An 18,238-nucleotide genomic window follows, 5' to 3' on the forward strand; every position below is an offset into this window, starting at 1 on the left:
ATTTGGATGGATGGTAATCCACCACAAATAATAAAGTCACCAACTTGTGAGGTCTAACACAATGTTTCAATAAATGAAGACTGAGCTCAACCCCTCACAGCTATGGCACAGAGCAGACAGGCTTAACTTGGAGAAAACGCATACAGCATTTAAAAGTAACAAAAATAGCTAAACAGTTAAATGTACAATGTAATAAAAATCCACCATCAATTTATAATAATAGAGAACAATTAAAAAACAAAATTACATCAAAATGACCAAAATCCATTAAGGGGAACCGGAGATATGAATTTTTTAAGTTTTAAGAAAGTACTGTTTGCATGTGACCAGTACCTCGCCATGATTAGAGGCCCACTGCAATGGAATGCAGGTCAGATACGACAAGCAGGTTTGTCCCAGTCAAAGTTTTTACCTTCTGACTTAGTCTCTGGAATGGAAGTGAGAATCCCCCAGTAAGACAAGGCAGCAGGCTGCATGTGGCAAAGTCCCTTCAAATTCAGATAGGCACTGAGTGACGTCCAACTGAAGCTGTTGGTTTTTGTAGGAAAAGTTCAGAGAGCAAAACAAAAATAAATAAATCACACATTAAGTACAGGAAAGTCCTCTTGTTAGCCGTATACTTTTGCCATCTTCACCTGATCAAGATTTCTACCTTCAAACTTAGTCTCTTTTTTGGAATCCTCCACTGGGGCAGTAGGCCGTATCCAGGAAGGTCTTTCAGATGGTGGATAGGCTTGCCACAAGGGCCCGCTGAACTGGAATTTATGGCAGTGAAAAACTCAAAATTGGAAAAACCTGATTTTCCTGCCCAGTGAAGTTGTGTCTTGGGAGGATTGACTTGGGTGGTCAGTCCTGGTCCTCCAGAGGTCTAAAAGACCATTAAAAAATATATATATTTTTTTCCAAGGTCTAACTTTTCAGAGATAACAGGAGACATCCAGCTGGGCACAACTTAGGGCTTCCAATACCTCAGGGATGCAATAAGGGTTTAGGGCCCACTTCAATAGAAGCAACCATCAGGGTCGAGTGCAGGTCCAATTCTAACTGGTCCACTGTTTTCTTCAGACAACGGCCTTTTGAAGCTTCTGTTGTCCCTTTAGAGACAATGGAGGTCAGCCAACTGAGCCTTAGAGTCCACTTGTTTGTCCTTGTACAAGGGGGAACAGATCCAACCCTTCAGGTTTCCGACAGCAGACTCCGTCCTCGCCTGTTCTTCTGCAGGTCCTTAGAGTACTCAGTTGAGCTCTGGGTGAGGTGCCAGCTTTACTGGATTCACTAGCTAATTGGTGAGGTGAGTCCAGGACACTCTAATGGGGAAAAGTTCACAGAGGCAACCTTTCCCACTTTTACAGCAATCCTGTTAGACTTTATTGCAAACTACTGTTAAGTATACCATTCAAATAGAAATCCGAGATGAAACAGATCTTCTGCACCTGAAGGGAGCCTGTGGACTAGCAATGACTGTTTAGGAATGGAGGATGCTGCTCTTCCTCAGCTTCACCAAACTGATTTTGAGATCAGCTCCCACTCACACCGGATTGGAGTCCAGTTTGCTACAGAAAGCATAAAGACCAAAGACTTCCTTCCTCAGGCTTCCCCTTACACTTGACCTTGAATGGTCAGGTTTCATCCTGGTTTCTTTGAAATAAAAAACAATAATCCTGAGCCCTTCCAGTTGCTACTCTTGGGAGTCCCCCAGGTAATCAAGTCACCAGGCCTCAGCCATTGTCTCTGCACTAGGAGTAGCCTTCACCTCACATTAAGCGCAAGCACTGGCAGGGGCAGCTATTGGGAGGCTAATGCAAATTAAGAATGGCAGGAAAAGGGTAATTTTATAAAAGTTACTTTTCCTATATACTTATTAAAACTCCAACTTCAAGATAAACTTGAATTTTAAATAAGTATTAAAAATAGAGGTTGAAGCATTTTTCTAGCTTGTCCCAGCACCGGCAAAATAATACACTAATCATCACTCTAGTTTTCCTCATAGGGCAGCCAGAGCCTTCCACAGTGAAAATGCCTTTTGGGGGCCTTGTCACCTGAGTAACATGGTGACATAAAATTTCTACATGTCTGACTTTTATATATTAGGCACCTTACCTTATAGGCTACAATGCCTTTGTAAGGAAGATTTATTAATATTTAAAAATAAGATTTATCCCCTGTCAAAATAGCCATTTCAATAGGTCAAGCTGCAGTTTCAAAATGCAGCAGTCAGGCTACATCGACACGCCTGAACTCCTTGTCACATTAGTGGATGGCACAATAAGTGCTGTAGTGCACAGGTGGCATTTAAGTTTCCATGCCAGGAGGGTAGTTTCTACACCATATACTATGGCCTAACAGGAGAGTTAAATATGCCAATAATGTAGTATCTAATTTCCACATGTTTTAGGGGTCAGAGCACATACACTGGGCTCTGGATGGCGGTATCATTGGGTGCAGAGACTAAAGACCAGCAATTCAATTCAGTAAAAAAAATGTGGGTGACCATACAAAAGAGGCATTTTCTCACAAATGGACAGTTTGTTTTTGTTTGCTTTATAACACAAGAGACAACTTTTGCAGCGTGAATGGGTAGCTGTAATATAAAATAACAAATGTATTAATTTTTCATTTAGTTGCATTTGTTTGCAAGGCCCGCATTATCTTATTTTGAGTTGCATCCCATCCCCATAATAAAAACAACCTTTTGTCGATGGTGCCTGCCTTCACCGGGCCCCTGCATTCACAAATAATTCTGATGTCACAAGGCAGAAGCATGCAGCCACCTAGGACCAGAAATCATTGTTGAGAAAACAAACTTAAACAACCTAACCTATTCAACCTGGGCTTCATTATTAAGCAATATGGTTCTCCCTCAAAGGGTTCCTGTGCTCTTCTGACCACGGGAACACCCTGGGGCAGTTCCCCTGTATAGGGAAGCATTTTGAAGGGACCTCTTTTCGCTTTTCTGTTTAACATAACCTCTATGGAGACATTCTAAGGCAATGGAGAGCATTTTCTCTCTTGCTCTCCATAACCTCTCCGCATACCTCTGAAGACCATCCACACGGTCTTTCCCTCTCACGCTACATATCTTCCCAGGGGATGGTCTTTGTCTCACCCTTTCTCTTTGCTGCATCCTCCAACCACCTCAACAATTCCACAGAATGGAAATAGATGTACTCTTCTAACTTTGCCCCAGCCCTATTAGTATAAATACTGGGAGGTTATGCACATTTATTTTTCTTTCAGCAAACAGAAAATCCTTCCTCGAAGAAATACTTCTGAGTCGGCTTGAAGTAAAGCTTTTATCAACTTTTTAATGAGAAGTACTTTATAACACCAAAGGGATAGTTTTTCTCAAAGCATTGTAAGATCAGAAATTAATATGAGCAATGAAAACATGTTCACAGAAATATAATCATCGTCCATCAGTGCTGGACCATTACTCTGATACGGATTAAAGTCCATGATAACAGAAGTTTGTCGGTGTATCACTAGGATGCCAAAGAGTTGTGGGAGATTCGTATAATGGATTCCATGTGCTGTAGTTGATCCCTGCACTCAGTTCTGGTCGGTCGTTTCCCTGTAACAGGACATTAAAGCTGTGTTTTTGTCCTCACAAATGGATCTGTTTATCATTACAATAGTTGGTGACTATAGGGCAAACTAAGTTTCACTATGTTCCACTGGAACGCGACTGTATGCAGAAATCCAAAGAAATTACCCAACCGCACAGAAAAAAATGCGCTGGGAGCACAGCAAGGGGGCTACACACAGCTGAACACTCATTGAAGTGACAGAAACCAGCCGGGCAGTGTGTGGTAGAGAGTGGGCGACACGAACAGCAAGGAGAAGAGCTAACAGCACCATGCACCCCACGGCAGCAAGATGATGATGACTGGCAGAGAAGGAAGGAGCCGTGGTACTGGAAGGTGTGACGTCTCCACGCTGTGCCACGCAACGTGCAGCCATTTTGAAAGCAGGCTGCCAAAGAAAAAGGCAGCATCGTCCAAGAAATGTGGTCACTCAAGAGAGTGATGTCAGCAAGTAATGTCACACGATGGGTAGCCATTTTGGGAAGTAACTCGAGGCACAGTATTGCTCAAAGAGCAGAAGCGACTGTATTAGAACTGTGAAGAGGAGCGCACGTAACATTTTTGATGCACATCATATTTGAAGACTGACTGATGCTGATGCCTATAAGAGTCTAGAATTAATTACATTTAGGTAATCAAATGTTAAAGGCATATGGTGGTGCACACATATCTAGTGACAGGAACGTCAGGAAGCACATAGCGCATAGAAATCAGTTAGTATCTCTATTCTTGTACGTGCAAACATTGGCGGTTTGCATACCACAAGGAACAGCAAGTGGTAGCAGGTCTGTATTAAGGGAGGATTGGAGCTGAAAGGATGATTGGGTTAGTAGATATTTACGATGACCAGTACTTCAGTAAGCCCGCAGAGTCTGAATCCACCACTATAATTCTTGGAAACACCAGGAGATCTGCCAGTTAGGTAGGGTCCTTGGAATGACGCCATTTAACATATACCATGACCTCTGGGAGCAAAAGGCATCGAAATGAAAGAATATTTGTTGTTACACGGTTTGCGTTGTAGGGTCGAACAATTTATAAATATCTTCCATCAGGATTTGGAAGCATATGAAGTAACTGAAGCGGGTGGAAAAAGTTGACTTTCAGCCCAGCGTAAACCGGTTCCCAGCAAAGAAGGTGATGTGTATATCACGTGGTGAGTTGGGAAAGTTTGCTTAAGTGTCAGAGTGTGGAGCAAGCCAGGGTCAGTGCTGTAAGTGGACAGAAGGTGGAGCAGTTAATGGTTGAGATGGGTGACAAACTATCTGGGTCGGCCTGGATGGCTTCTGCATTTCATGGAAATATCTACATCGTCTTCAAAAAGGAATGAAGGGCAGATATTTTTCCAGATGACGTACCTGTAGGTGCACCTAGTATGGTGGAATATGAAAGAAGTCTAAAAAGAGTACTGGGAGTCATAAAGGAAAGGAGCGTGCGGAACATCTGGAGCTTGTTATGTTGAAACAAGGGACTTAACCAATAAGAGCAACAGTGGATGTGCCCTGTCCGCAGAACAAGAAGCAATTAGTCTTTTTTTAAGGCAGGTGTGAATTCTACACAAACATATTGGCTAACCTTGCATCAGAAACAGAATGTCTGAAGCAGTTATTGGGGAGAAACAATGTTCCAGAGGAAGGAGGAGTGTAATGAGCTTAGGGGTAGAGATTACACAAGGCAGTGAAGGTGCACAAGCAAACATGCTGCCACTGTGCAGAAAAATATTCAAGTGCGACATATGGGAAAGATTTTGTAAAAGGAAGGGCTGAAGAATCAGACCTGCTTTTTCATCTAAACCACTGAAATATAATTTCAATGTGGAATACTTTGCAGCACACAAAAACATCACAGCAGGTTGTCCATCAAGGTTACCCGTTGGTGAAGGGGGAGACGGAGAGGCCTATGAATGAAGGCAATGATGAGTATTAATGCACGTGTGGGGGTGAAGATTGGCGTGATCAGGAATAAAGAGTGCTGAGAAGCTAAGAAGTGTGATGAACGTATGAAAGAAGCCACAGAGATGGTGGTAGAAGGGTGGCCAGAAGAAAGAAATGTGGAGGGACACGTGCAGCACTTTGTAAAATTGTTTACAGGAACCAACTACTAAAAAGAGCATTATGATGCAATAGGACAAGTTTGCCACGCCACAATAATCACGTGAAAAAGTTGTGACATTTGGACACGAATGTCATTTGGGTCATACACTCACTCCAAGAGAGTGTGGAAGAATGCTGGTGGTCTCTAGGGACACAGGCATTGTCGGGTATGTGGATGGGTGGAATATTTGTACAACCAGTGATGCCAGTGGAACCCTGGGAAAACTGGAAAAAGTTGCCCACGGACTTTGGGGGACCCTTCAACAATCCTGAGCGGTATTAAAGATTTGCCACAGATGTGGTTGACTATTTAAGCCAGTGGGTAGAAATCAAGTTTGTTGCAGAACAAAGCTAAGTGTAGGTCTAAGTTTTTTTGGAGGATGTATTTGCTAGAGCAGGTATTACTGTTGTAAGTGGATCGGGAAATTTGTAAGGAAGCTGGACAAGACAGAGATGCATTTTATCGCACCATCTCCAGGCTAATGGTTAGTTGATAGAGTCATTTAAATGTTGGTGGAGTGAATGCAGTAAACGCTGGTGAAGAGCAAAAAATGTAGCTGGCTGTTGTGGGCTCACGGGACAGGACTACTCATCATTCTACCACTCGGTTGTTATTTTTAGAGAAAAGGGAAAGAAACACCCCATGGCTGTCGGTCTACTGTAGATGAAGTGGTGGCTGGATAGGGCCAAGGACACTGGGGGCATGGTTTATGAGATTAGGGCGACTATCAGTGATACCTGGGACAGGTACAAAAAGTACTTTGATGAAAAGTAAGTGATACTCAAGGTGTGGGATTGAGTCCGAATTAAAAATACGGTGTACATTCCTAAAAGAGGTCACAAATACGGACAAATGGCGTGTATTGTTACCTACTTCACTAGTTAACCCGATACCAGAATCATTGTGTGTGTCTTGTACACAACTCTGCAGGAGTGCCGATAAGCAGGGACACTGCAATTATGTGAGTGTACGGCTGCGGCGATTTTTGCATAATTTCAGGTTTGCCACATAGTCCATCATCTGCCACATAATCTGCAGATTTTAACAAAAAAAAATGTTTCTAGCTCAAACAATTCAAAAGTTACTAAAAGTGCAGCAACACGAGTTGCCGCGCAGTGAAAGGCCCTTTGCGAAACTGGGCTGGTCACCTTTTTGTTGCTTATTGCTATGTTTGGGTATTAAAATGTTACTGAGGTGCAACCAATGCCCAGACATTATCGAGTTTTAAAATGTTGATATAATGAATTAATATTTTAACAAATTGTGCCGCATTAAGCCGCATAATTTGCCTTTTCTTGTCGCATAATTTATCAAACCCTGCTGCATAACTTGACCCTCTCATGCTGCATAATTCCAGTGGTTCAGCCGATAAGAGACATCACAGGTTTGCTCTTTTTGGCAGGTTTTGCCCTTCCCTTTATCACAAAATATTGATAATTAAGTTATGAGAAGAGCTATGCTGGCAAACATCCTTTGAAGCAGTAAAAAAAAAAACAAAAAAAAAACTGATCCTATGTTACTAACATTATTGCATCATTTACACCCTCAAAACCTTCACACACAAAAAGGCAGTAGTACGTCGAGGGGGGCCGGTCAGCGAGCGCTATCCGCCTTACTGCGATCGGTGCGGAGCACACTACACAAGCACCTTTTGTGGGTGGGCGCACTTAGGCCCTGATTCTAAGCTTGGCGGGCGGCGGTAGAAGACCGCCAGAAGACCGTACCGCGGTCAAAAGACCGCGGCGGTCATTCTGGGTTTCCCACTGGGCTGGCGGGCGACCGCCAAAAGTCCGCCCGCCAGCCCAGCGGGAAACACCCTTCCCACGAGGAAGCTGGCTCAGAGTGGGAAGGTGCGACGGGTGCAGTTGCACCCGTCGCGAATTTCAGTGTCTGCAAAGCAGACACTGAAATTCTTTGTGGGGCCCTCTTACGGGGGCCCCTGCAGTGCCCATGCCATTGGCATGGGCACTGCATGGGCCCCCAGGGGCCCCACGACACCCCATACCGCCATCCTGTTCCTGGCGGGCGAACCGCCAGGAACAGGATGGCGGTATGGGGTGTCAGAATCCCCATGGCGGCGCAGCAAGCTGCGCCGCCATGGCGGATTCCCATGGGCAGCGGAAAGTCGGCGGTACACCGCCGGCTTTCCGCTTCTGGCCGCGGCTGTACCGCCGCGGTCAGAATGCCCGGCGGAGCACCGCCAGCCTGTTGGCGGTGCTACCGCCAACCTCCGCCATGGCGGTATTTACCGCCAGGGTCAGAATGACCCCCTTAATCTGTAAGGGTGGGTGCATTTTTTTAAGCACCCACTCTGACGTCAGCTCCTTCTGCCGCTGTGTTTGACTCTTTCAGAGGGATGAATGGCTTACAACACAGCTGTGATCTCACAGCCTTCTCTCCTTGCGTAGACCCTGCTGACAAGGTGCTGCGGGGTAATCCTCCGATGGGAGGTGGGTTTGAATATGTGACGCGTAATTAAAAACGTGCAAGAGACGGCGCGCTTAAGTGAGGCTATTTCTGACCCTTACTAATAGGAGACTAAATTCAGAAGTGAGCTATGTTGCGCACATTTCCTTTCTTCACTACATAAGAATTCCAGTGTTCCATCCATTTTTACAGATTTACAGATAAAGACAAACAGAAAACCAATTCTTCCCGTGGGTTTTTATTTTTGAATATTAAAATAATGGGAATTTTTTTTTTGGTTTACTATTCTGTCACCCATAAATGCAGAGTGAATACACTACAGACTGGCACGAAGACACTTGAAAAGAATAAAGTTTTCCTAATTGAGTTAAAAAAGCTGCAGAGGTGCACGTGTGTAGTTGAATGCTAGTATGAATTTATCGTAGGATTACACAGGATAAATGGAAACATTTAGTGATTAAGCACATTAAGCGTCCAGGTATCAGTGTACATCTATTCGGTTAAATAAATATATTTGTTGCAGTTTCATTCTCTCACACATTCAAAAATAAATAATTCACTTAGATAAATGAGCAAATAAGGATAAACACGGACGGAAATGTAAAAAAAATAAAAAATAAAAATAAAAAAAAACTGCATAAAACCAGAACCCACACCAACAGGTACACAGTGCCTACAGGCATGCACAGTGGTGTTCAGGCCCTGTGAAGGAAGGTCTTATAGCCAACTCTGGAAGCAACAGAACAGGACACTAACCAAGGCTTTGGCAATGGACTAATGTGAAATTTGACATTGTGAACATAGGTAAATATGCAAAAATCAACTATATAGTATGATGTTCACTACTGACTCAATTACATGGTCTCACTTATGGTGAATTACGTACAAGTCACACAAAATGCACTTTGGGTCATCTTGAGTGAACATTAAAAGCGAAGGCATCCCTCACATTCAATTGTCAAACAGAATAGTGGCAAGGGGACTAGTTTGTCTCTCACAATACATTTTCTGCTCAAAACAGTCCTGTGCACCTCCATAGTAGTAGCTGACATTTCGCTTAATTTGAGCTAAGCAAAATTGTGAAAATTACATGTGTGGTGCAAAATTTCACATGGCTCTAGTTCCCACCGACTGCTCCAACTCTTTATAGATTTGGTGATTGAACTATGGTATGGTAGCTCATGCTACAATAAAAAAAAAGTGCTCCATCAAAGGCTCTGCTGCTCCTTGAAGCTCAGCCTTAGCTCCTTCTGCGCTACAAACAAGCACAAACAATAGGTAAAAACATTGATAATGTCAAAATACTGTCAAGTAACCTTCTTTAATTGATTGCAATTACATTATTGTACCACTACAATCCAAAGAGAGCTAATTTGTCAAGTAAAATGGAAGCGTCCGTCTGCATCCAGATATCACTATGCAAAACTTGGGAGAGCTGGAAATTCAGACTCACATATAACATCAGAAGAACACTGCTCTGAGAACAAGCAATGGGGGTTGGGGACCACTGCATGAGCCCAGTATCGGGCCCCATATAGTAGGCGATGGCCAAGCTACATATCACATGGAAGACCATTATCTGACACATTTGTTCTTGAAACCACTTATAACATGCAGCAGAGAGATCATGGGTAGATATATTTTTGTACGGCAAAAGAGGTCTCAATCTGCCCCGTGTACACATCTCATCAAGTTCTTTCTTCTGCGTTCTGGTCATAATGCACCAATTAAAAAGATGCAGCCCGGCAAGGAGGAAAAAGTCTTGTGGACTAATTCAAAAAGTGATAAATAATTCATCAAGCATTAATGGAGAGGGCTGAACCAAAAACACGTGGATGAAAGGGGCAGAACAAAAGCTACTTTTTAATGTGTGTGTTCGTCATAAGAACTCAATGAGTAAAGAAGAGTCTAGCCAGACCTAAAACAAGGTAAGGTGAACTCGCACCGGTCATGCCCATCTGGAGCTCCCCGAGTAATTCCGGAAAAGGTTCTTCTCTGTTACTGAGTTGCAGAACAACAACATCGTAGGACGAAACTAAGTAGCTGGCCGAAAGAGCCTTGCTGTTTCTAACTGGACATCAAATATTACACTTTGTTTCTCGAAGTATTGCAATATTGTAACCATCTTCTTTCTTACTCTGAAGCACTGGGTGGTGCAACCTAGCCGACTACTGTAAGAATCCTTTAACCAAATAACACCAGAGGGGAACACGTTGCATTACAAGGCGTTTCAATGTGCAGGAAGTGTCCTCGAAAATACTTTTTTTTTAAAAACCTGTGTACGGACATGTTGGTAGGCTGGAGCTTAGATGTCATGAACCCTTTTTTGGAGGAGCTTTCGGACCAGGCTAGAATCTATGTGCGTGTGATGTCACCAGGATGTGCTAAAGCCACTGGTTATAAACAGGAAATGCAGCAATGCGCATCTCTGCTACAGTGAGGCCTGTGAGGCTTCCCGTCATGCAAGACTCCTGAGACCGGTCTACCTGTGAGCTCTGGCTGGATACAGACACGCTATATAGCGCCGATACTACTTTGGCGCCTAGAAGTGTTCTTAGATGAACCACAGGCTATGTTGCCAGATTTAAGAGCACTCTGTAGCCCAAATCCAACCAAAATGTAGCCCAATATTGCTACTTTAAGGAGGGAAGGGCAGGAACAGCTTCAATCAGGCAGTAAATTGAGATTTGTGGCCAGACCGTCTTACACAGGTGGTGATCACAATATGTCTGCTCTTGCTAACTGCTTACTTTCTCTCAGAGTCCTCTCAGGTGGAGCCGTACCCTTCAGCATTGCGAGGTGCTATGGTTTAAACAAAGGAAACGGTCCCTTAGACCGCTATTCGGGTAATACAATACAGAAATTATGAAGGATCAATGGGCCCCTCAGGGTTTTGAACCTGCTGCACCAACGGTAGTACCGCACTCACTTTCTCTTCCCTGTAGTACTTAGTCACGATCAGTTGGCCAACAGCCTGTAACTCATTCCAGCAAACTGAACTTCACCTTCAGTTTTAAGGCTTGCAAAAACTGAATTGGCAGTAACATTTGGCGCAGTTGAAGGCACTATTGTAGCCCATTTACTTGAGCAGTAGTTACCTGACTCAAGGACACATTTATTTATTTATTTAATGCACAGGGCGATCAAGTGATTTGCCCAGAATCACAGTATGTTGAGCCAATGCCGAGACTGAGACCTAGTTCCCCAGTTGTAAGTCGGCAGCTCTGGTGTAGTTTAAACAAACTTGACAACCTAAATTGGAAACGTAACAACCTGATGTTTATTTACATGGGCTCGGTTACCCTTTTCCGACCTGTGAAATTGTCTAACAAACTGATGGATGCATAGCTCAATTAATAGCATGAGAAATCACAGGTTCAAGTGACCACAAATTTGAGGATTTTAAATGGCGTCATAACGAGATGCGCTATCTGCCGCTCTGTATAAAAAAAGTTTATCATTATCAAACTCACATTGTTCATAGAAGCTTCTGAAAATGCAGATAAGGAAGGGAGGCAGGGTAGCTGAAATGGATGTGACAAAACTGAACTTTTCACGTGGTTCGGTCACACTTCCTATAGGGCAGCTCCGAGCTCACAGCCAGCACTGATAAAAGACTGATCCATTTACCAACAAATTTCTATTCCAATATGTTAAAAATAATACAAAGTAAATTATAACATAGCCCACAATTTGGCAACCCGAACAAACCAATGTTTTCCCACACAACTGGAAAAACGTAGCCCAATTGTGCATCATGTAGCCCAATCTGGCACTGCTTCCCCTGCACAGTGATCGGGCTGTAGTGCAGAGCAGAGAAAGATGGATGGATAATTTGCATCCAGCCTAAAAAACTGAGGAAGGTAATCAGTTTTGTCTATTTACTTCCATGATGACGCTGTCACCCTGCTCACCCACAGCAGGTGGGTGTAGCTTCAAGGGGATGAAGGAGATGTTTCGGGTGTTACACCCCCTAATAAATGTATTGTTTAATAAATAGGTGGGTACAGGAGCTTTATGTCAGGTATTGTGAAGAGTGTCAGATGTTTGCTGGACTTTTCAAATACTCTTTCATACAAAAGCACACTCTCCCCTCTGTTCTGAATTATTTTACAAAATACCCTGTTCTAATGCACAGTTTTTCCTTTCCTCTGACCCTTCAGGACCCCTCATGCGCGGCTTCTCAGGTAACATTTAACATGCTATGCTAGCGGGATTGTCTGAAAACCTGAAGCGCCCCCCCCCCCCTCAGTCTTACTGACCAAGTTACGCCCCCCCATCCGCAGACTCGAGACTACCACAGCTAAATATTTGGGTCTCGTCCTTTTCTACAGTAACGCTTTTGTGGTCGCAGTGTAAACTGTTGGGAACCATGGTGTGCGTATAATGTAGGTACCCCCATCTTTCCAGCTTCCGTCTGAAGCTGCCCCAGTAGAATATGCTAGTAGAAGAAGGACATCTGTACGGTGTCCATATATTTCACAAATATGGAGAAAATATGCTATACGTTCTCATGATGATATGCATTGTGCAATTCTAGTTCAAACACGATTCCATACCATACGCCCATCTGTATGGCGAGTGGGGGCAGAACCAAGCCATGCCGGTGCGATGTACTCCTGAGGCATAGATCCGTTGCTGCCGCGCACATGCTCCGGTCCATATCAAGGCACTGTAACACTCACAAAATCAGGGGGTGCATAGTGATTTCAAGTGCGGACCTGACCCTGTGGCACAGTGTGTGGCTGGGCATTTCACTCTACAGCTGTTTAACGTGTTGATCTGATCCTATGGCACAGTATGAATGAGGCTGTGCAGGTCAGTGTACAGGTTTTCAATCATTGATGGGATCCTATGGCATAGTAATTGGCGGAGCAGTTCAGTATACAGGTTTTTAAGATGCTGAACTAATCCTATGGCATAGCATGTGGCTGCACAGTTCAGTGTACCATTTTTTTTTAAGCGTTGATCTGATCCTAGGGCAAGGTACGTGGCTGCACACTTTAGTGTACAACTTTTTGCACCATTGACGTAATCCTATGGCACAGTATGTGACAGCACAGTTCAGTGGACAGAGCCTGAAGCAGACGAGACTTTAAAGGTAGAGTTGTGTATCAGCGGCATATTGGTGAACCTTCGTGCTGTTATCTGGGAGCAGGTTACGCAGCGGCTCCAGCTGAAGACGATACGAGACCGTATGGAACCCTGAACGGGCTCCATTTCAACAAACTGGTGGTGGTTAGAAGTGCAGGAGGCGAACCATAAAAGGACATTGCGGTGAGTCCCATTTATGACCGCAGAGTGCATAGGAGAGCGAGACTGACTGTCGCGAAGGCAGCCGAGAGGTCCAGCAATATCAGGAGGCAGGGGTCCTCTCCATCTGAGGTCCACAGAGCACAGTCTACGATGTCCAAGGTGGCCGTCTCAGTGCTGTTGCTGATAAGAAGCCAGGCTGGCAGGCGTGCAGGAGATGGCTGCACTGATGTGATCTTGGATTTGAACATAGGCTGCTTTTTCAGGGATACTGCCGATGAACGGCATGTGAGTGATAGGCTGATAGTCGGCTCAAGAGCGAGTTTCTTTGGGCACGAGAGCATCTGGCTAGACATGATAGCTTCTGGTAAGAGGCCTTCGGAGAGGGAAACTTTACAGTGATAAGTAGGGGTAAGAGAGCTTCTCCAGAGAGAGCCTTGATGAAGAAGAGCAAATGGTAAGCCATCATCTTTATAAGAAGTTGCTTTGAGGATGTTGAGTATATCAGCTAGCTCTGGGAGAGATCGTGCTTCGAAGGCTGACCATTGGGGGAGTCTACAGGAAGCGGTGGATGTGAGAGATGAAGCAGGATTGGTATTATCAATGTACAGTCGGTTCTTCTGAATTTTATTTTTACTGAAGAAGAGGTTAATGGTTGGTGTATGAGTCCAGCGCTAGAGTTAAATCCACAGCATGAAACATTATATAGTGTGGGCTTGTAAAATTGTGTCACAGTCCTACAAAGAAGTTCTTGCCCCCACTGCGGGCCATCTAAAGGTGAAGCCAGACGCACACTCTCCCATGCCTATGAGAATCCAAGTTTACACAAAAGCACTTTTACATAAAAGTATTCCCAAAATTGTGAAAGACCCAAACATAATAGTCTGGTTGCAGCCAAACCCCAACCATATGATGTTCATTGGCCAAAAGTTAGAAGAAGGGTCACAGCTATAAACAGTACAGTAGATGCAGCAGACGCTGGGCCCAAGGTTTCGGGGGGGGGGGGGGGGGGGGCTGCACCCTATTTATGGCTGTGATATACTGCAGATCCACGGTGCTATGGGCCCATTTTATTTCCTTTCACTGCGGCCTATGCACTTCCTCCTTACATATACACAAGCATGCTCAGACCTGTAATATATCCTAGCAGCACACTACCACCTTCTATATAAGCATCTAGAACAAAGCCCTCTCTCGAAACACATGCTCTTTCAATACACATAACACAGCCAGCGGTCATACATGGAAGTAGCTTCCTTCATGCAGTCATAGCACACATACTCTGGATTCATAAACCCCACAACGATGTTACACTGTGCAAAATCCTTCTTTCCTGATTCACAAATATTGTAAAATTCTACCACATACACAGTACACAAACATTCTTTTCAGGTTTCTGTATGCAGTGTTCTTCAATTCCCACAATGTGTCCATGCACTATAGGACCCCCATTTATTGTACATACACCTTACACTGGTCAATTCCTACTCAAATGCAGTGCAATTCCGCAGTACACACATATCACACTGTCTCATTTAAAACCATGCACACACTTATGCAGCACATGACCATGGCGCAACAAACCCTTACATAACACTACCACATTCTATATAAATGTGCAGCAAAGAGTCTTACGCACACACACAATACACATGCTGCTGCCATGCACACAGGAAGCATGCACCACCTTCCATACACACAAAAACACTCTTTGTTCAATATGCACAAGCACAGCATTCCCTGCCAGTCTGCCTTGCAGTAAACTACCCCTTCTACATAAACGTTCATGGAGCAGTCTCCTTCCGTCTATAGCCTTGTAAAGCAGCATGCAAGTCCTCTACTGTAACATGGGAAGCTCAACTCTCCCTTCCACGTGCACCAGTAGCAGCACACATTCCTGCTATAACCACAATTGCAGCACACTATTTTTCATTTGTGCTGAAGCCGACAGACCTTCACCATAGCACACATACAAGCACGGTACCATATTGTTACAAATGCAATACACAGTCGCATATGCAGATAAAGGACACTGCCCTACCCAAAGCTCAAACGTAGCACAGTACCCCTTCCTGCTGTACGCCTGCACAACACTACACTTTTCAACATGGAGGCACAGGGAGGGGCCCATCTTGGAATAGTGTTTGTCATACTATAACAAAAATCACTGAAAGGTGGTCGCTTGATGTATGCTTATGCATGGTGGCCATCTTGCAAGTATGGTTTTACGAAAATTATTCCAAGATGATCACTTGCAAGTCTGCACAAATGCAGGTGGAAGGATTTCCATTTTTGGAATGCTCTGCCATCCGGTATGCCAAAAGCAAACAAGCACCAGCAAAGGCAGTAAGTGTGCGCCTGCATATTAAAGACGAGGCCTGCTGGCTTTGCAAAAGCTTGTTTTCAACAGGTTCCGATGTTGGGCCTCCAATGATGGAGGATTATTGCCAATACCAGAAAACAGCAAACTCAGGCTCTTCGGGATCTGTTGCCAGGCAAAGCAAAGCCCGTGGGGGGTGGGGGGGGGGGGTATATTATTTCCATCACCCATATGTAACGTATGTGAAACCACATAAAAAATGTTGTGTGTGTAACTACATTGTAAACATCTGTAATATTAGAACAATCATTTCTGGATACAAGGGACTGCCTCACTGAACAATAAACAGGACAGAATTCACCCCCAGCACATGTGCGCAGGGATACCCCGCTCTCCATCAATGGGATCTCCCAGTGCGTCACCGTGGGTTCTCTACAATAAATCCCTTTCCGCAGACTGGTACTTGGGATGTTCCTGTGTGGAAAGGGAATCCAGAAAGCATACTACTCCGTCGGCGTGTTCACGAGCCAACCTCGAAACGACTACCACCACTTGATAACCACAAGGGTCACAAAAGGAGTTAAACACCCACTTTCGGACGCTTACTGTTCCCTGGCGCTCACAGGTACGAATCCCGAAGTAGCCGACGTAAACCTTAATCCTTGGCAGGTCAACCAACTATCGTTTAGCTCGTCAATACAACCCCAGCCGTGTACAGGTCTGCGAAACAGCAGACTCTGGGAGCAAGCGCTATACTAAAAGGCGCTATGGTGAACGGTTGCGGACACAGAGCTGTGGCGTGTCACAGACCCCTCCATCGGAGTCACAAGTTACACACAGGATTGTAGTCAGCAGAAGTAATGGGAAAAGCTGTAAACTACACTTAAAGGTATAACGGGGCTTGGGGCCATCAATCTGGTCATGACAATGTTTTATTTTATAACACTCTTCTACATGCCTTAATGATATTTTTGGCATATTCGGGAGTCCGCTTGAGCCATTATCAACTTATTGGAGAACATTCCATTCCCGGATGCTTATTTCTCAACGACGAATAAATAATATTTCAAAGCGGGATAGAAGGAACTCTGTATTGACGTCGTGTTTAATTCTGTGTGTATTGCCTGTTTTATAGGTGTATGCTTTCGGGTAATGAGTCAATGGAGTGCTCATAAAACGTGAATGAGTGAGGCGGCGCTGCCGCTCCGCTCCCCCCGGAGTGCTCGCCTTGCATTATTCAAGAGGCCCGACCATGCACATGCGCTGTTCTGCGCGCCCGGTGCCTGCCCAGGGAGGAGTTGTCCTGCTGCCCACGATCACACGGGTCAGTGACTTACAGAGGATCAGACCCCTGACGGGTAGGCGGGGGGCCCTCCGCCCCCAGCACGTCACCGAGCCTCGCAGCGGCGGATTTTCTCTCCCTCAGAAATAGGTCACCAAATTTACTGGTACAGTGGCTTAAGCCAAAAGCGCATTAACTATGCAACCGATGGCAGGAATTTGAACTCATTCTGTCATTACAGTGAAATTACAAACCTTGATTTCCTAGGCGCAGGGAAGCGACAGTTCGGGGCTGCTACGAGGAGCTGCACATCAGGTCGCGTTCTCCCACTGAGCAGCGCGTGTACTTTGGCCTGCGTTGATCTCAAATGTGGCTCAGAAGTGCTTCTTATCCAAAGGCTGAAAGCATAATAATGTAAAATGTATTCACAGTTATGCATTATGGATCGTGACCTCGATTCATATTAAATGGACATGCCTTGGATCTGAAACAGAACACAAAACAAGCATTTGCAATGCAATGGGTCTCGCATTTGCTCGAGTTAGAGCTATTAGCGTTGTAAACTCCTAACCGGACTTTTCTTGCCACGTAAATTGAAAATGAAACGTAAAACAGTTGACAACCAGCTGGCTCAAAGCGTCAGGGCCGCCATGAGCGTGAAGGAGAGACACAAAAAATAGTTTGCTCGCAGTCAAACATATAGGCAAATGTGCAATTAATTACCCATGCAACTGGGTCCATGCCAAGGTAACCAAACCGCCCAAGGAGGGACGAACGGAAAGCATTTACCAATGATGACAAAGGACTTTTGAAGGGCAAGCCCATAAACCAGCGATAGTGATGGGCGTGGTTAAAACCCCAACCTGGAAGAGCATGAACTAGGAAGATGAACTAGGACCCTGTAAGCCCCACTATTTCTGTCCTTCACCAACTGTGTCACACCAGAGCCGCACGTAAGCGTCTCCAGTGCTCCACTCGGTCACATGGGGGCAAAGCGACAGGGCAATCCCTGTTTATTACCGTCAGTGGCCCACTGCCCAAGATAGCATTTCATTCCAGTTGAATAGCCGAGTTATCACCTGTTATATCTTATATCAAGTGTATTATTGGTCATGGTCCAGGAAACACTGTCAAGCAAAGGATTCTATCTCGTATACATTAGGTGGCGCTGCAGGGACCAGAAGTCGCACCTCTTGCGGAGGTTTCTAACATTCTCCTGAGAACACCGACAACTTTTTCCATCCGAGTGGGAACACTGCTAAAAACTCCAAGAGGGCG

General features: G+C 44.7%; 1 protein-coding gene across 4 annotated transcripts in view; it reads right to left on the reverse strand.

Annotated features, from left to right (window-relative positions):
* NCALD (neurocalcin delta) overlaps positions 1-18,238 on the reverse strand; it is a 186,056-nt gene that overhangs the window by 111,430 nt on the left and 56,388 nt on the right. Inside the window, exon 2 of one of the 4 annotated variants that reach the window (XM_069220570.1) lies at positions 17,215-17,358. The exons of the other annotated variants lie outside the window; for them this stretch is intronic. The gene's annotated coding sequence lies outside the window, so the exon portion shown is untranslated. The remainder of the gene's footprint in view (positions 1-17,214; positions 17,359-18,238) is intronic. 4 annotated transcript variants of the gene reach the window in all.

This window comes from Pleurodeles waltl, chromosome 2_2, assembly GCF_031143425.1.
Source record: "Pleurodeles waltl isolate 20211129_DDA chromosome 2_2, aPleWal1.hap1.20221129, whole genome shotgun sequence".
NCBI classification, from domain to species: Eukaryota; Metazoa; Chordata; class Amphibia; order Caudata; family Salamandridae; genus Pleurodeles; species Pleurodeles waltl.